Below are 20,524 nucleotides of genomic sequence, written 5' to 3' on the forward strand. Positions count from 1 at the left end.
CTTGAACCTTGGGAGACGGAGGTTGCAGTGGGCTGAGATTGTGACATTGCACTCCAGCCTGGGTGACAGAGCAAGACTGTCTGTAAATAAATAAAATACATACATACATACATACATACATACATAAAAAAGGAAAAGGGATAGAGGAGAAACTTGTAGATTGTGTCTTATTTAAAATTTTAGTTTTTGGCCAGGCACGGTTGTTCACACCTGTGATCCCAATCTTTGCACTTTGGGAGACTGACGTGGGCAGATCACCTGAAGTCAGGAGTTTGAGAACAGCCAGGCCAACATGGCAAAACCCCGGCTCTACTAAAATTACAAAAATTAGCTGCGCATGGTCCCATGTGCCTGTAATCCCAGCTACTTGGGAGGATGAGGCAGAAGAATGGCTTGAACCCAGGAGGCAAAGGTTGCAGTGAGCTGAGATTGCACCACTGCATTGCAGCCTGAGTGGAGTGAAAAAGAAAAAATTAGTTTTTGTAGAGACAAGAGTCTCCTGTGTTGTCTCAAACCTCTGAACTTAAATGATCCTCTCACATCAGGATTACAGGAGTGAGCACTCACCCAGCCAACAAACTTGGAGATTGAAAGAGGCTTAAAAGACAAAACAATACTGGGTAACAGTTATACGTTAGAGATGCATACTAGGGCAGCTCTACTCTAAAGAAACAGAAAGAGGCCAGGCGTGGTGGCTCATACCTGTAACACCCAACACTTTGGGAGGCTGAGAAGGGAGATCGCTTGTGCCCAGGAGTTTAGGACCAGCCTGGCAACATAGTAAGACCCTGTCTCTGCGGGGGAAAAAAAACTTTATCTTGTTTTTTTTTTGTTGTTTTTTTAAATTAGCGGGGAAGGGTGGTGCACGACTATTGTCCTGCCTACTCAGCAGGCTGAGGGGAGAAGATCACTTGAGCTCAAGAAATCAAGGCTGCAGTGAGCCGTGATTGCACCACTGCTCTCCAGCCTGGGTGACAGAGCAAGAACCTGCCTCAAAAAAGGAGAAAGGAACAGAAAGAAGCAATTACTGTGAATGTCAGGATTGGGAATACTTCTGGAGAGAAGAGAGGGGTTGGCATTGTGCCCGTCCCCAGCCTTTCTGGAAGTACAGAGTCTAGTGGGGAAGACAGCGGCACAAGTGGAGATTCAGGCTGCAGCACCAGGAAGTTCCCTTCCACCTTCCCGCCTCCCTGCCCTTTCCTTTGGGGAATGGGAGCATGATTTTCTTTCTTATTTGCATTTCTAACTAGATTGAGTTTCTGATGGGAGAATTCATATACAGGATGTATAGCATCAACATCCACAGCCAGCTGGAATTGACGGCTTTGTTGATACCCCAGCCAGGCACATCCCTGATTCCTCTGCTAAGTACATCTAGATGTTCCTGCTGCCCAGGATTCTCAGCCACATGCTGAGTGCCCACTCGCAGATCCTGGAAATCCCCTGGCATTGCCCCCAAAAGGAGAGACACTCACTCACAGTTCTGCATAGAAATTGTCTCTATGTGTCTTTTTTTTTTTTTTTTTTTTTGAGACAGAGTCACTCTGTTGATCAGACTGTAGTCCAATGGTGTGATCTCAGCTCACTGCAACCTTCACCTCCCAGGCTCAAGCAGTTCTCCTGCCTCAGCCTCCCAAGTAGCTGGAGTTACAGGCACCTGCAACCATGCCTGGCTAATTTTGTATTTTTAGTGGAGACGGGGTTTCACCATATTGGTCAGGCTGGTCTTGAACTCCTGGTCTCAAGTGATTTGCTCACCTAGGCCTCCTAAAATGCAGAATTTATAGGCATGAGCCACCATGTCTGGCCATTTCTGTGTCACCCCCCCAGGCCAGCCTCTGCATGTTTCGGCTTGATGAGGCTGTGGCTGTCCAGCTGGCTACCTGTCATCTTTAGTCTCTGTGTCTCCTCGATCCTTCTCAGCTGCCCCATAAATTCATTTCCTTTTCTTTCTTTTGTTTTTTTCTTGAGATGGAGTTTTGCTCTGTCACCCAGGCTGGAGTGCAATGGCATGATCTCGGCTCATTGTAACCTCCACCTCTCATGTACAAGCAATTTTCCTGTCTCAGCCCCCCAAGTAGCTGAGACTACAGACACGTGCCACCATGCCAGGCTAATTTTTGTATTTTTAGTAAGATAGGGTTTCATCATGTTGGTCAGGCTGGTCTCAAACTCCTGACCTCAGGTGATCCACCCACCTCGACCTCCCAAAGTGCTGGGATTACAGGCATAAGCCACAGTGCCCGGCCTCAGTTGTTATACTCAGCCTGAGTGGGCTTCTCTCGCTAGCAGCTAAGAGCTCTGACTCCTACGGCATCATAATAAATATGTAAATAAAATATTTATAAAATAAAATAAAATATTATTATGAGACAGAGAAAGACTTGGTCTCATAATAAATGAATACATAAATAAAAACCCCTTCTCCCACCCAGCAGGAGGTGTTTGGATGTTTCTGGATCTAAAATCCAAGTGTCTAAGCCTACCAGTAGTTCCAAGTGCAGATGGTCACACAACTTTTTGACTTTACAATGGCACAAAAATGATCACATTCAGTAGAAACTCTGCTTCCAGTACCGACACAATCTGTCTGTTTTTCACTGTTAGCATAGTATTCAATACATTGCATGAGGGCCAGGCACAGTGGCTCATGCCCTTAATCCCAGTACTTCAGAAGCCTGAGGTGGGAGGATCGCTGGAACCCAGGAGTTTGAGACCAGCCTGGGAACATAGTAACATCCTGTCTCTATAAAATATAAAGATAAAAATTAGCCACGTGCAATTGTGTGCACCTGTAGTCCCATCTACTTGGGAAACTGAGGCAGGAGGGATCACTTGAGCCCAGGAGATTGAGGCTGCAGTGAGCTATAGTTATGCCACTGCACTCCAGCCTGGGTAACAGAGCAGGACCTCATCTCTTAAAAAAATAAAAAATTTTGGTTTATGCCTGTAATCCCAGCACTTTGGGAGGCTGAGGTGGCTGGATCGCGACGAGGTCAGGAGTTCAAGACCAGCATGACCAACACGGTGAAACCCCATCTCTACAAAAAATACAAAAATTAGCTGGGTGTGGTGGCATGCACCTGTAATCCCAACTCCGGAGGCTGAGGCAGGAGAATTGCTTAGAACGTGGGAGGTGGAAGTAGCAGTGAGCCGAGATTGCACCATTGTACTCTAGCCTGGGAGACAGAGAAAGACTCGGTCTCATAATAAATAAATAAGTAAATAAAAATTTAAAAGCACGTAAAGTATTGTTTCACGAGGACAGCATTTCTGTTTGGGATGATGAGAAAGTATAGAAACAGATGGTAGTGATTGTTGCACAATATTGTGAAGCTACCAAACACCACTGAATCGTACACTTAAAGGTGGTACATTTATCCAAATTTATTATCTATTTCTACAAACATTCACGAAGGCTGGACCCCTGAAATGTCAAAGTCATGATCCAAGGTGGGGAAGGGTGAGTGGGTTTTGTTCTCCTTTTAGTACTGCTCGGTTTGTTCTCAACCTGAAGTCGGCTGGACTAACATCCAATGCTTGGTAGTGTAGGTGTATTACATGCATTTGCGGGCCGGGTAGGCTGGCTCACACATGTAATCCCTGCACTTTGGGAGGCTGAGGTGGGCAGATTGCCTAAGCTCAGGAGCTCAAGACCAGCCTGGGCAACATGGTGAAACCCTGTCTTTACTAAAAATACAAAAATTAGCTAGGTGTGGTAGGGTGCCTGTAGTCCCAGCTACCCGGTAAGCTGAGGCAGGAGAATCACTTGAACCCGGGAGGCAGAGGTTGCAGGCAGTGAGCCAACATGGGATCACTGCACTGCAGCCCAGGCAACAGAGCCAGACTCCACCTCCAAAAATAAAAATAAAAATAAATAGGACAGGTACAGTGGCTCACACCTGTAATCGCAGCACTTTAGGAGACTGATATAGGCAGACTACCTGAGGTCAAAAGGTCGTGACTAGCCTGGCCAACATGGTGAAACCCAATCTCTACTAAAAATACAAAATTTACCCAGTGCTCATGCCTGTAATACCAGCCACTCGGGAGGCTGAGGCAGGAGAATCACTGGAACCTGATAGGCAGAGGTTGCAGTGAGCCAAGACTGCACCACTACACTCCAGCCTGGATGACAGTGTGAGACTCTGTCTCAAAAAATAAATAAATGCATTTTCAACCTAGTATGTTTTCACTTTTTTTTTTTTTTTCTTCAGAGACAGGATCTCTCTGTGTTGCCCAGGCTGGTCTTGAACTCCTGGGATCAAGCAATCTTCCCACGTTGACCTCCCAAAGTGCTGGGATTACAGACGTGAGCTACTGCACTTGGCTGCTATTACCAATTTATGATAGATTTATGGGGACATGACCCCGTCATGAGTTAAGTAGCATCTGTAATCATGCTGAAAATGGGGATGGCTTCTGTGAGGATATGGGGGAGTGTCACAAAACACAAGGGGACCAGGACCTTCATCGGGACACCACAGGCTGTCTCTGGCTCAAACCCAAGGCTCCCTCCTCTGTGTCTCCTGCTGCAAGACAGACCCCAGGCCCGCAGCTCTGCAAATTCAGGCTGTCTGCACTGCAGGACTTCAAATCCACAGCTGGGGGTTGTGGGTGATGTTGGAGCAGGAGCAGGGCAGGGGGAACACATCAGGGGTTGCACCTGGAGCCACATTGGCAGAGCAAGTGCATTTCCTTTTTTCTTTTTTTTTTAAAAAAAAAAGGAGTTTCATTCTTATTGCCCAGGTTGGAGTGCAATGGCATGACCTCGGCTCACCGCAACCTCAGCATCCCATATTCAAGTGATTCTCCTGCATCACCCTCCTGAGTAGCCAGGATTACAGGCATGCACTAACACGCCTGGCTAATTTTGTGTTTTTAGTAGAGACGGGGTTTCACCATGTTGGCCAGCTGGTCTCAAACTCCTGGACCTCAAATGGTCCACCTGCCTCCGCCTCCCAAACTGCTGGAATTACAAGTATGAGCCACCGCACCTAGCCCTGGTTTCCCTGTTCTGCCTGCTGGCTCTGTACAGCCTCAGCTTCTCTTCCCCCCCACCCCTTAGGTGATAGTGAGCAACCCCCACTTCCTGAGGTTCTAGGCCACCTTCCATGAGAGCGATTACAAGTTACATGGGAACACCAAGTACAATCTGGTGAGCTATGTCCCCACCAAACCTCGCCGCATGTCTCCTGAGGGATTTCTCTTCCTTCTTCCCTTACCAGCATAAAGAGCTGAGGAATTTCCAGACAACACAGCCCCTAGCCCTGCCCTGTGGTGGGAAGATCATCAGGCAGCCAACATCTACACACCTTACTTCATTAAAGTATCACACAGGTCAGGCGTGTGGGAGCCTGTAACCCCAGCACTTTGGGAGGCTGAGGCAGGTGGATCACAAGGTCAAGAGTTTGGGACCCACCTGACCAACATGGAGAAACCCAGTCTCTACTAAAAATTAAAAAATCAGCAGGCCGTGGTGGCATGTGCCTATAATCCCAGCTACTCAATAGGCTGAGGTAGGAGAATTACTTGAACCCGGGAGGCAGAGGTTGCAGTGAGCTGGGATTGTACCACTGCACTCCAGCCTGGGTGATGGAGTAAGATCCCATCTCTATCAATCAATCAATCAATCAAATAAGTAAGTAAGTATCACATGGGGGATTCCCGCATGGTGTGACAGGGAGGAGCCTAACCCAGCCTGAGACAGGGCTGAAGATCTGAGTTAGCTGAGTAAACTGAGGCATAAGGATTTAGTGGGGGCAATTTCCACGGGGCAGGGGCCTGACCAGCTGCAAGTCAGCAACAGCAAACTTCTTTGTCCAGGCTCATCACATCTAGATGAGTGAGAAAAACAATCACTCCTCACTGTGTGTCCCCAGAACTCTGGGAGCAGTGAGTGGGAGTCTTCATATTGGGGCCATTGTTTCTATGAGCTTCCAGAAGCCTTTCACAGGTGGTGGGATTAGAATGCAGCAGGGATTGGCTGAGCGCAGTGGCTCACACTTGAAATCCCAGCACTTTGGGAGGCCAAGGTGGGTGGATGGCCTAGGGTCAGGAGTTGGAGACCAATCTGGCCAACATGGTGAAACCCCAGCTCTACTAAAAATACAAAAATGAGCTACGTGTGGTAGCACTCACCTGTGGTCCCTGTTACTCAGGCGGATGTGGCAGAAGAGTCTCTTGAACCTGGGAGGCGGAGGTTGCAGTGAACCAAGATTGCATCACTGCACTCCAGGCCTGGGTGACACAGCAAGACTCCATCTCAAAAAAAAAAAAAAAAAAAAAAGTCAGGGCAAGGGACGGAGTGGGTCTAAGTGGCTCCCAGGTTTACCTCTCCTCCAACACCCCATCTCTCCCACAGTCCTGAGTTGGGGGATGCCCATGGTGTTCCCCAGGTGCACTTGGGATTTTCTCTCCTGGCCCCACAGGATATTTACCTAAAACAGAAGCAGCACTGAGGAAGGACAGACCCAGGTTCCCTTCCAGCTATGCTGTCTCCTGGACAGAGGTGGGGACTGGGCTGCCTACGGGAAGTTCCTTAGCAGGAGCAGAGAGAAACAGGGCTGCGATCACAACCCCAGCTGAAGAACAGTAAAACAGGATGATTAAAACACTTTACAAGAGCCAGGTGAGGTGGCTCACACCCGTAATCCCAGCACTCTGGGAGGCCAAGGTGGGTGGATCACCTGAGGCCAGGAGTTCGAGACCAGCCTGGCAAACAAGGTGAAACCCTGTCTATCCTAAAAATACATAAATGAGCCAGGTGTGGTGGCAGCTGCCTGTAATCTCAGCTACTCAGGAGGCCGAGGTATGAGAATGGCTTGAATGTGGGAGGAGGAGGTTGCAGTGAGGCCAGATCATGCCACTGCACTCCAGCCTGGGCGACACAGTGGGAGTCCATATCAACAACAATGACAAAACACTTTACAAATGGTGGTCCCTCAAAACACTTACACACAGCATTGCCATTTGCTCTAACAAAGCCACTGCCATCCATCCCAAAAGAATAGAAAGCAGGAACTCAGGGAGGTATGTGCACACCTGTGCTCACAGCAGTGTGATTCACAGCAGCCAAAAGGCAAAAATCCACCGAGGGGTCCACCATCAGAAGAAAAGATAAACATTGTGTGATCCATCCGCACAGCAGAATAGGACTCAGACTTAAGAAGGGAGGGACCGGGCACGGTGGCTCAAGCCTGTAATCCCAGCACTTTGGGAGGCCGAGGCGGGTGGATCACGAGGTCAAGAGATCGAGACCATCCTGGTCAACATGGTGAAACCCCGTCTCTACTAAAAATACAAAAAATTAGCTGGGCATGGTTGTGCGTGCCTGTAACCCCAGCTACTCAGGAGGCTGAGGCAGGAGAATTGCCTGAACCCAGGAGGCGGAGGTTGCGGTGAGCCGAGATCGCGCCATTGCACTCCAGCCTGGGTAACAAGAGCGAAACTCCGGCTCAAAAAAAAAGAAGGGAGGGAGGCTGGGCGACGTGGCTCATGCCTGTAATCCCAACACCCTAGGAGGTCACGGTGGGTGGAGACTCTGTCTCGAAAAAATAAATACATGCAAATAAAGAGAAATTACAAAGGAAGTGAGAATATATCGTGAGGTGACTCTAATAACTAAGAACTGAAAGCGTTCTCAGCTGCTGATAGCATTACTACCAACCAGTTCAGTGATGTTCCTTTTCCCACCTGGGAAGACCTGCACTTGTTCCCCGGGGCTCACCTTTCTGTACACCAGACAAGCGATGGCCGACTGCAGCCTCATCTGCAGCACCGTGAGCCGGTACGTGTTCTGCTGCTTAAACAGCGTTTGCAGGCAGGCCGAGAGGAACATCAGCACCGCGAGGAGGTAGCCCTTCCAGGCCGGAGGCTTGGGATCACCAATAAACTCCAGGAAAAGGCTTGCAGGGGAAAGGGAAAGAAGGTACAGCTGGTGAGAGGAGGTGCCCATGTGTGCTGCCTTAGCCCAATGCAGGCCAGGTGCGGGGGATCAGTCGACGTGGTTGGCTTTTTCACAATCATGATCTCGGTTATTTCCCCCACAGTCCATGCTTCTTTTCAATCTGACTACAGCTTCTCAAAATCAAGAGATGGCGTTTTTCTTACCCCTTGTTATGGGCTAAACTGTGTCCTCACAAAATTTGTATGTCGAAGCCCCAACCCCCAGTATCTCTGAAGGTGACTGTATTTGGAAATAGGGCCTTTAAAGAGACAATAAAGTTAAAATGAGGTCATTAGGCTGGGCTCTTATCTAATCTGACTGAGGTTCGTATAAGAGGAGAAAATGTAGACACACAGGGAGATACCAGGCTGGACACACAGGAAAGACCGTACGAGGACACACGGAGGAGGTGGCCAATTGCACGCCAAAGGCAGAGGCCTCAGATGGAACCAACTTGTGGATACCTGATCTGGAACTTCCAGCCTCCAGAATCATGAGAAAAATACATTTCTGTTGTTGAAGCTACTCAGTCTGTGATGCAGACTGAGCAGCTGAGCAGACACCACTTGAATCTGGGCTGGCCACAAAACCACCTTTGACCAATAGAGTAGAGTGGAGGTAAAGCTATGCCGGCTGTGAGCCTCAAGAGACAATGTGGCTTTTGGCCTATTGCTTGGAAGCCCCCGAAGCAGCCACATGAACAAGTCTGAGCTAGCTTTTTGGAGGATGGGAACCCACATGAAACAGAAAGCCATCCCAGATTCAGACACACAACTGCAGGCACATGAGGAAACTCAGCCAAGAAAAGAAGCACCACTCAGCTGAGCCCAGTCCACGTTACTGACCCGCATTACCGGGAACAAAATAAATGAATGCTTATAATTTTAAGCCACTCATTTTTGGAGCATTTTACAACAAAAGCTAATTGATGCAGTCAGGTAAGAGCTTGCTTATTTGCCCTTCTGGGGCACAGTCACTTTCTCATTAATCATTTCCCTTTTTCAGTATCCTTCTCACCCACCCTCCAGTGTCCTCAGCACCAGATCTATAGGCAGAGGCATGAGAGCTGAAGCCCTCTGACTCTGAAGGGATGCCATTAAGAGACTACCAGCCTTAGCAGAGCTCCTGAAGTCTGGACTCACCTAAGCAGCTTGGGGACAGTGAACCTGAAAACATCACTGATGAAGACGCTGTGGGTCCCAGGAGGAAGGTAGAACGGAACACCTGCCAGATGGCCCTCAGCAGTGGGCCCCACTGCCTCCCTTCTTGACCTTGGAACGGCTCAGTCTCTGGAGCCTCCATGCCACTGACTCCTTTCCTTTAAAACACTATTGCCTTGGTGTGCCTTAGAGGAAGGGAGAGGCTGGCTCTGGGTCCCATTTTATACTCAGCCACCAGCCACAGGACCAGGCATTAAAAGCTTGTTTTCCTAACAATGGGCATGCGTGGATGTGGATCCAGCCTGGCTCTCACCTGTGCCTCCTTATCACCCTGAGCACCCATTTAAGAGGCAGGCACAGGAGTTGTGGGGGAAGGGCAGGAGGGCAGCCCTGAGGACTCTTAGATGGCCATGGGAAAACACACACGTTGAGCACCTACTACGTGCCAGACACTTCCCAGTCATCCTAAGACCCCCGGCAAGCCAAATGTTGTTCCCATTTCACAGATGAGAAAACTGAAGCTCAGAGAAGTGAACTTGTCCAAGAGCACACAGCTGAGAAGTAAAAGCTGGAATTCAATTCCATCTCTCTGCCTCCAGAGCCCAGGCACTTTTCTTTTTTTTTAAGACGAAGTCTCACTCTGTCACCCAGGCGGCAGTGCAGTGGTGTGATCTCGGCTCACTGCAACCTCTGCTTCCTGGATTCAAGTGATTCTCTCACCTCAGCCTCCCAAGTAGCTGGGATTACAGGCAAATGCCACCCAGCTAATTTTTGTATGTTTAGGAGATGGGGTTTCCCCATGTTGGCCAGGCTGGTTTTGAACTCCTACCTCAGGTGATCCACCAGCCTCAGCCTCCCGAAGTGCTGAAATTACAGGCCTGAGCCCCTGCACCCAGCCTCTCATGTACTTTTCAATCTATCATGTTGTCAACCTGGAGGAAGAACAGCACCCCCTCTTCCACATGCACAACCAGCCAGCCCTTAGGTGGTTTTGAATCGGTGGAGAATCACAGCTGATATGCATGGGGCCTGGTGCTCTGGCTCTGGATGAAAGCACAGACAGATGCTCAGGCTGCCTCTAACTCATAAGATCCCCAGCCTTTGGCCATAACCAGGGGTCACAGAGAAGAGCTAAAGTGAGGAACGGAGAGGAGGTGGTAGGGGGAGGCCCAAGGGCCCCTCCAGGGCAGGTCAGAAGCCCTGGGCCACAATGGAGAGCCTGGGGTGATGCAGCTGTTGACAGCTGGTCATTGTGTGGTTTTGGGTAGGTAGGCTGCTTCCTTCTGTGTGTGTGAGAGGATGGGTGTGGTCCCCCCTCTGAGTCCCTTGTGTACCTCTGAAAACCTGTAAGGTTATCAGTAATTGCTTGCTTGCTTGCTCTTTTGAGACAAAGTTTCACTCTTCTTGCTCAGGCAGGAGTGCAGTGGCATGATCTAAGCTCACTGCAACCTCCATCTCTCGGGTTCCAGCGATTCCCCTGCCTCAGCCTCCCAAGTAGCTGGGACACACCCACATGCCCGACTAATTTTTGTACTTTTAGTAATGATGGGGTTTCAACACGTTGGCCAAGCTAATCTTAAACTCCTGACTGCCTTGGCCTCCCAAAGTACTGGGATTAAGGGTGTGAGCCAACATGCCTGGCCACTTATCAGTAATTTCAATCTCCATTACAAATCTCTGACCCGGGGCCACGTGCAGACATGGGCTCCTTACATGAAGGAGCTCACTGACTTCCCTGGACCCCGTTGCCAGGTGGGTATTATTAGACTCTCCATTTTACAGAAGGGGAAGGAAGCTGAGGCTCTGAGAGGTGGCGATAGCAGCCCGAGGTCACACAGCAAGAGCAGAGCAGGGATTGCAGCCTTGATCTTGACTTAAGGTTCCTAGAGTGTGTCTTGTGCACTAAGGACCCCCAACCCCACCACAATAATAATAATAAAAGAAGCATAACAAAAATCCCCTTGTGAGCTCAGGCGGCAAGACCCTTGCCGGCCATGATCTTTGTCCCTCATTGCTGACCTGATCTGGTGTTTGGTTTGGCATCTATGGAGGGTTGTGGCTCAGTTCTCTTACTGAATGGGCATGGCCTGCTGCTCACAGGTATTTTGGCACTTGGGTCTCAAAGCCAAGAAGATGCCCCTTCCACGCAGAGAGCATCCTTGACCACCCTTTCTGTCTGACCCCACCGTTTCATTCATTGCCTTCACAGCCTTGCCCATGGCGCCAACCCTCACTTTGTCTTGTTAGAGCCCCAGGTGGGTAGACTTTGCCTGAGCTTTTTACCAAGATGTTCCTAGTATCGAGTCCAGCATCTGCACACCGTAGGAGCTCAATAAACACTTGTCAAATGAATGGGAAAAACAGACTGAGTGATATGTATAAAAGGGCCTAACGAGAGTGCCCAGCACATACTGTTATAAACATTTATAGAAGGAAGGATGCAGCCTGGCTGGGTGGACAGAACTTGGCTTTGGAGCCAGGAGACTATGGATCCAATGCCTGCTCTGTCTCCTCTCCTCTGAGGCTGAATGTTTCCATCTGTAAAATGGGGTCAGGGAAGAGCTGACTGGGAAGTTTTCTTTCTGGCTGGAGATTTTACTCAGTTCGGTTCTAGCTGTTTGCCTGGAGAGTCACTGTGTTCAGCCTGCAGTCTCCAAAGCAGATGTTTTCCTCTTCTGGAGGTCTCACCTCCCATCAAGGAAGATGTCCAGATTGCTGTCTGATGTCTGGTCTCTGGGCTGAAGGCCATTTAGTGCAGGACTCACAAATGACCGTGGGGAAAGGCAGGGGGTATGCATGAGTGGCATGGGCAAGGTGTGAGTTGGGAGATACAAAGGGGAGTAGTAGTGAGGGCTGGGTGCAGTGGCTCACACCTATAATCCCAGCACTTTGGGAGGCCGAGGTGGGCAGATAACCTTAGATCAGGAGTTCAAGACCAGCCTGATAACCTGAACAACATGGAGGAACCCAGCCTCTAATAAAAAATACAAAACTTAGCTGGATCTGGTGGCGGGCGCTTGTGGTCCCAGCTACTTGGGAGGCTAAGAAAGGAGAATCATTTGAACCTGGGATGTGGAGCTTGCAACGAGGCAAGATGGTGCCACTGCACTCCAACCTGGGTGACAGAAGCAGAGAGAAGGAGGGAGGGAGGGAAGGAGGGAGAAAGCGGGGGAGAGAAGGAGGGAGGAAAAGAGAAAGAAAAAAGACAAAGAGAAAGAGAGAAAGAAAGAGAGAGAAACAGAAAGAGAGAAAGGAAGGAAGATAAGAGAAAAAAAGAAGCAAGCAAGAAAGCAAGCAAGCAAGCAAGAAAGAAACAAGAGAGAAAGAAAGGAAGAGAGAGAGAAAAAGAGAAGGAAAGAGAAAAAGAAAGGAAGAGAAAAGAGAAAGGAAGGAAGGAAGGAGGGAGGGAGGGACGGAGGGAGGGAAATATAAGAGAGAAAAGAAAAAGGTACATGCACGCATATGCTTATTGCAGCATGATTCCCAATAGCAAAGAACCAAAACCAACTTAAATGCCCATCAATGGTAGACTGATAAAGAAAATGTGGTACATATACACCATGGAACATGATGGAGCCATAAAACAGAATGAGGTCATGTGCTTTGCAGCAATATCGATGAAGGTAAAAGCCATTATCTTACATGAACTAACAGAGGAACAGAAAACCACATACTACATGTTCTCATAAGTAGAAGCTCAACATTGAGTACACATGGACACGCAGACACTGGGACTTATTTGAGGATGGAGGGAAGGAGGAGGGTCGGGACTGACAAACTACCTATGAGGTACAGTGCCTACCACATAGGTGAATAAATAATCTGTACACAAATCCCCAGTGACACCTATATAATAAACCTGCACCGTACCTCTGAACCTAAAATTTCAAGAATAACGGATAAACTAAATCAAAAGAAAGCATAAGGAAAGGAAAATGTGAGATAAAAACCAAAAAATAGTAGACATAATAGTTTGGTGCCTTGAAAAAAAAGAAATAGACAAATTAGTAAGAAAGGAAATAAGCATAAAACCAAAAAAAAAAAAAAGGCAAGAAAAACATTATAAGTTAACTCTAATTATAAGGGACTATTTTACACAACTTTCAAATATATAAATATATTTGAAATCTGCATTGATTACTATCCAATACAACTTCTAAATCATAAAAATGTCCTACACCTGCACTGTTGAATATGTAGCCACTAGGTACGTGTGTTGAGTGAATACTTCTACACTTAAATGCGGCTCATGTGACTGAGAAATTGAATTTTTCTGATGATTAATTTACTTAATTTTTAATTATAACTGCATTATAATTAGTTTAAATTTGAATAGTCTCATGCAGCTAGTGGTATTGTATCAGAAAGCATAGAATATGAAATTGAAATTTTCTTAAGACAATATTATTTACCAAAGTTAAATCCAAGAGTATTTATTTTTTAAAAAAGTTTAAACAGACCAACTCTACAAAAGACATAAAGTTACTAAAGAATCTCATTCTCCCAGGCGCGGTGGCTCAAGCCTGTAATCCCAGCACTTTGGGAGGCCGAGGCAGGTGGATCACAAGGTCAAGAGATCGAGACCATCCTGGTCAAATTGGTGAAACCCCGCCTCTACTAAAAATACAAAACATTAGCTGGGCATGGTGGCACGTGCCTGTAATCCCAGCTACTCAGGAGGCTGAGGCAGGAGAATTGCCTGAACCCAGGAGGCGGAGGTTGCGGTGAGCCGAGATCGCGCCATTGCACTCCAGCCTGGGTAACAAGAGCGAAACTCCGTCTCAAAAACAAACAAACAAAAAACAATCTCATTCTCTCCCTCTGACACACACACACACACACACACACACACACACACACACACACACACAAAGGTGTTACAAGGAAAAGGAAAGCTCTTCTTTATAACATAAACAGGACTTCGACAAACTACTACTCATGGCTCAAATCCTGCTGCAGACCATTTTCCTGCAGTCCATGAGCTAATAATTTTACACCACTAAAGAAGAAATAGAATATGTAACAGAGACCATATGTGGCCCACAAAGCCTAAAAGACTTAGAATGTGGCTCTTTACTGGAAAAATCTACTGGCCCCTGAGCTAGAAAAATGCCTGAATTTTAAAATCACCGTTTTGCAAATACCACCAAGGTAATATAAGATTCTGGCATGAAATTACTCCTAACACTATATACTAACATATTGTTGGGAAAAGGACATTCATATATCTCTATTACCCATCAAATGTTTATTAAGCATGGAATTTAAATCGAAGAGATGAAACTTAGCTTCACAAATATTGAGATAAAGTAATATTATAAACTTCCCGATGCAATGCAATGGGAAACATCATACTTGCCTAAACATTTTGCCTAATCCAGAAGAACAGTTAGATAAATCCAGTTTGAGAAACATTCTATGAGACAATCTCGACTCTTCAAAAATATAGATGTACAGCGTACAGAGATGTACATCTAGTATAGATGCACAGCGTACAGAGATGTACATCTAGTATAGACGTACAGCGTACATCTGGTATAGATGTACAGCGTACAGAGATGTACATCTAGTATAGACGTACAGCGTACATCTGGTATAGATGTACAGCGTACAGAGATGTACATCTAGTATAGACGTACAGCGTACATCAGGTATAGATGTGCAGCGTACAGAGATGTACATCTAGTATAGACGTACAGCGTACATCTAGTAAAGATGTACAGCGTACAGAGATGTACATCTAGTCTAGATGTACAGCGTACAGAGATGTACATCTAGTCTAGATGTACAGCGTCCATCTAGTCTAGATGTACAGCGTCCAGAGATGTACATCTAGTCTAGATGTACAGCGTCCAGAGATGTACATCTAGTCTAGATGAACAACGTCCATCTAGTCTAGATGTACAGCGTCCAGAGATGTACATCTAGTCTAGATGTACAGCGTACAGAGATGTACATCTAGTCTAGATGTATAGTGTCCATCTAGTCTAAATGTACAGCGCACAGAGATGTATATCTAGTCTAGATGTACAGCGTACAGAGATGTACATCTACTCTAGATGTACAGCGTCCAGAAATGTACATCTAGTCTAGATATACATCGTCCAGAGATGTCCATCTAGTCTAGATGTACAGCGTCCAGAGATGTCCATCTACAGCGTCAATCTAGTCTAGATGTACAGCGTCCAGAGACGTCCATCTAGTCTAGATGTACAGCGTCCATCTAGTCCAGATGTACAGCGTCCAGAGACGTCCATCTAGTCTAGATGTACAGCGTCCATCTAGTCCAGATGTACAGCGTCCAGAGACGTCCATCTAGTCTAGATGTACGACGTCCATCTAGTCTAGATGTACAGCGTCCATCTAGTCCAGATGTACAGCGTCCAGAGACGTCCATCTAGTCTAGATGTACAGCGTCCATCTAGTCCAGATGTACAGCGTCCAGAGACGTCCATCTAGTCTAGATGTACAGCGTCCATCTAGTCCAGATGTACAGCGTCCAGAGACGTCCATCTAGTCTAGATGTACAGCGTCCATCTAGTCCAGATGTACAGCGTCCAGAGACGCCCATCTAGCCTAGATGTACAGCGTCCATCTAGGCCAGATGTACAGCGTCCAGAGACGCCCATCTAGCCTAGATGTACAGCGTCCATCTAGTCTAGATGTACAGCGTCCAGAGACGCCCATCTAGCCTAGATGTACAGCGTCCATCTAGTCTAGATGTACAGCGTCCAGAGACGCCCATCTAGCCTAGATGTACAGCGTCCATCTAGGCCAGATGTACAGCGTCCAGAGACGCCCATCTAGCCTAGATGTACAGCGTCCATCTAGTCTAGATGTACAGCGTCCAGAGACGCCCATCTAGCCTAGATGTACAGTGTCCAGAGACGTACATCTAGCCTAGATGTACAGCGTCCAGAGATGTACATCTAGCCTAGATGTACAGCGTCCATCTAGTCTAGATGTACAGCGTCCAGGGATGTACATCTAGCCTAGATGTACAGCGTCCAGGGATGTACATGTAGCCTAGATGTACAGCGTCCAGGGATGTACATCTAGCCTACATGTACAGCGTCCATCTAGCCTAGATGTACAGCGTCCAGGGATGTACATCTAGCCTACATGTACAGCGTCCAGGATGTACATCTAGCCTAGATGTACAGCGTCCAGGGATGTACATCTAGCCTAGATGTACAGCGTCCAGGGATGTACATCTAGCCTAGATGTACAGCGTCCAGGGATGTACATCTAGCCTAGATGTACAGCATACATCTAGGCTAGATGTACAGCATACAGAGATGTACATCTAGTCTAGATGTCTAGACTAGATGTACAGCGTACAGAGATGTACATCTAGTCTAGATGTACAGCGTACGGAGATGTACATCTAGTACAGATGTACAGCGTACGGAGATGTACATCTAGTACAGATGTACAGCGTACATGTAGTACAGATGTACAGCGTACGGAGATGTACATCTAGTACAGATGTACAGCGTACGGAGATGTACATCTAGTACAGATGTGCAGCGTACATCTAGTACAGATGTACAGCGTACGGAGATGTACATCTAGTACAGATGTGCAGCGTACGGAGATGTACATCTATACTAAATGTACGCTGTACATCTATACTAGATGTACAGCGTACAGAGATGTACATCTAGTATAGATGTACAGCGTACAGAGATGTACATCTAGTCATCCACCCGCCTCAGCCTCCCAAAGTGCTGTATCTTCTAATTTTCTACAATATATAGGTACTGCTTGTGTAATAATAAGAGGTTATTTTTAAAACCTCATCCCAAATACTCCATACTTTTATTCATGCTGAGTCCAGGGAAAGTCAAGAAACGTACTTAACAGCATTATTCCTGACGGAGAGAAGGGTGTGGCCACACATAATACAAAGGAATGAAGTGCTAATCACTGTGGCATCCAGGTGTGGGGGACTTTCAGGGGATGTCCCAGAGTGCTGAGCCCATGGAAGGTCAAGGTGGACCAAAGTACCCAGCCCATGGGCTATAATGGAAAGAACCCAGGAAGTAGATTCTGAAGATCTGGGTATGAATCCAGACCCAAGCGCTGACTAATTGTGGCCTTTGACAAGTCATTTAATCGCAGAAGTGGAAGGGACCTTAGAGGTCCTTCCGTGGGTTAGTCACAGGGCGGACGCCAAAACCTAGGCCACTGACCCCGTGCAGGCTCTTTCCACTACGTGCTGCTTCCCTGCTTATGATCTTCTTACCGAGTAACAACTAACTTTGGTACGGCAATGTACGTCTCATGAAGCACAAGTGTTCGTCTTTAATTCTCACAGAAGCTCTTGTTAAGCCAGCATTGTTCTTTCCCATTTTTAAAAGTAAGAAACAGGTTGTGGGAGGCCGGGCTCAATGGCTCATGCCTGTAATCCCAGTACTTTGGGAGGCCACGGTGGGTGGATCACCTGAGGTCAGGAGTTTGAGACCAGCCTGGCCAACATGGTGAAACTACTTAAAATATAAAAATTAGCCGGGTGTTGTGGCATGTGCCTGTAGTCCCAGCTACTCAGAAGGCTAAGGCATGAGAACTGCTTGAATCCGGAGGTGGAGATTGTGGGGATCCAAAATTGCGCCACTGCACTCCAGCCTAGATGACAGAGTGAGACCCTGTCTCAAAAAAAAAAAGAAAGAAAGAAAGAAAGAAAAAGAAACAGGTTGTGGGGACTCGGTGGTGAAGGGAGGGGCAGGAAGAGGCGAAGAAGGGTAGATGGAGAGTGAGGATGAAAGACTATACATTGGGGCCGGGCACGGTGGCTCAAGCCTGTAATCCCAGCACTTTGGGAGGCCGAGGCGGGTGGATCACGAGGTCAAGAGATCGAGACCATCCTGGCCAACATGGTGAAACCCTGTCTCTACTAAAAATACAAAAGTTAGCTGGGCATGGTGGCGTGTGCCTGTAATCCCAGCTACTCGGGAGGCTGAGGCAGGAGAATTGCCTGAACCCAGGAGGCGGAGGTTGCGGTGAGCCGAGATCGCGCCATTGCACTCCAGCCTGGGTAACAAGAGCGAAACTCCATCTCACAAAAAAAAAAAAAAAAAGAAAGAAAGAAAGACTATACATTGGGTACGGTGTACACTCCTCAGGTGACGCGTGCACCAAAATCTCAGAAATCACCACTACAGAACTTATCCATGTAACCAAAAACCATCTGTTCCCCAAAAACTATTCAAATAAAATTAAAAAGTAATAACAAAAAGAAACTTGAGCATCAATATAATGAAGAATTTACATCAACTAATGGACAAAATAGCCAGCTAATGACAGTATTAAACTCACATATATTATTATTAATTCTAAATTTAAATTGACTAAATCCCCCAATCCAAAGACAGGCAATTTGAATAAAAAACTAAAACCCATCAGTATGCTGCATCCAGATCCATCTCACATTCAAGGATACACAAAGACTCTAAACAAGGGATGGAGAAAGATTTACCAACCAAACAGAGAGCTAAAATAAATAAATAAAAAGCAGAAGTTACAATTAAGCAACAAAGATCAAAAGAAGCAAAGAAGGACATTATATAATGATAAAAGGATCAATGCAACAACAAGAAGAGCTAAAGATCCTAAATATATACGCACCCAATACAGGAATACCTAGACATACAGGACTTATAAAGAGACTTAGACTCCCACATAATAATAGTGGGAGACTTCAACATTAATATTAGACAGATCAATGAGACAGAAAATTAACAACGATATTCAGGTCTTGAACTCAGATCTGGAACAAGTAAATGTAATTAACATTTATAGAATTCTCCACTTTAAATATACAAAATATACACTCTTATCAGTACCACATCATATCAATTTAGAAGTTTAAATGAAATCTTGGTTGGCTCCTTGTTTGTTATTCTCTTCCCTCATTTTCTTTCATGTCTCCATTATTAAGGACAATTATAGGCATACCCATATTTAGACTGCATTCTAGCCCGGGCAATAAAGCAATACCCCCATCCTCTCTCCCTCTTCCTCTTTCTCTTTCTTCCTCTTCTTTAAAAAAAAAAAAAAAGAAAAAAGAAACTTGGCTCACACCTGTAATCCCAGCACTTTGGGAAGCCGAGGCAAGTGGATCACCTAAGGTCAGGAGTTTGAGACCACCCTGGCTAACATGGAGAAACCCTGACTCTACTAAAAATACAAAAATTAGCTGGGCATACTAGTGGGTGCCTGTAGTCCCAGCTACTCAGGAGGCTGAGGCAGGAGAATCCCTTGAACCCAGGAGGTGGAGGTTGCAGTGAGCCAAGACTGTGCCACTGCACTCCAGCCTGGGAGACAGAGTGAGACTCCAACTCAAAAAAAAAAAAAAAAAAAAACGAAAACAAAACAGGCCAGGTGCAGTGGCTCACGCCTGTAATCCCAGCACTTTGGGAGGCCGAGGCAGGCGGATCACCTGAGGTTGGGAGCTTGAGACCAGTCTTACCAACATGGAGAAACCGCGTCTCTACTAAAAATACAAAATTATGCAGGCATGGTGGCCCATGCCTATAATCCCAGCTACTCGGGAGGATGAGTCAGGAGAATCACTTGAACTCGTGAGGCAGAGGTTGCCATGAGCCAAGATCTTTAAAGCCATTATATTTAGCCTGGCAACAAGAACGAAACTCTGTCTTTAAAAAAAAAATTAACTGGATGTGGTGATGTGGGCCTGTAGTCCCAGCTACTTGGGAGGCTGAGGCAGGAGAATCACTTGAACCTCAGAGGCAAAATGAGCTGAGATTGAGCGACTGCACTCTCCAGCTTGGCCACAGAGTGAGACTCTGTCTCAAAAAAAAAAAAAAAAAAAGAAAAGAAAAGAAAAGAAAAAAGAAAGCCGAGCAATCTCAACTGATCGCTCACAGTCAATTACAGATCAAACACCTTGTTCTACTCATTCCCCCTCCTCACACTGCAATTAACTAGTCTTAAAAAAAAATTTTTAAGTAAAAAATAAAAGTAAGAAACTGAGTTTCTGAGATACTAAATGGCCTACCCACAACCAGCAAATGACAGAATTAAGACTTGCCCTCTGGTCTTCAGGCTCTAAATTCTGCATTCTTTCCAAGATGCCAGATGAGACTTGTCTAGGACCGTGACAGTAACTGCACTCCTCACACCACACATGCAAGACCTTATTTGCAGGGAAGGGACAGAGGCCTCTCTGGACAGAGCATCCCTGAATGACCCTTACTGGTGCTGACTTCAGGTCATTCAAGGAAAATCCCAGACTCCTCCGGCTGTGTTACCCCAGAAACCTAATCAGAGTCCAGACCTCCAACCCTGGAAAACCAATATAATCAAGGGTCTTCCAGGCGCATTTCCCAACCTGGTTGCAACCAGGTGGCTGCCAGCTCCCTCTGTCCTGTGACTACCCTCCTGATCCACGACG

The sequence above is a fragment of the Saimiri boliviensis genome, chromosome 7, assembly GCF_048565385.1.
Source record: "Saimiri boliviensis isolate mSaiBol1 chromosome 7, mSaiBol1.pri, whole genome shotgun sequence".
NCBI classification, from domain to species: domain Eukaryota; kingdom Metazoa; phylum Chordata; class Mammalia; order Primates; family Cebidae; genus Saimiri; species Saimiri boliviensis.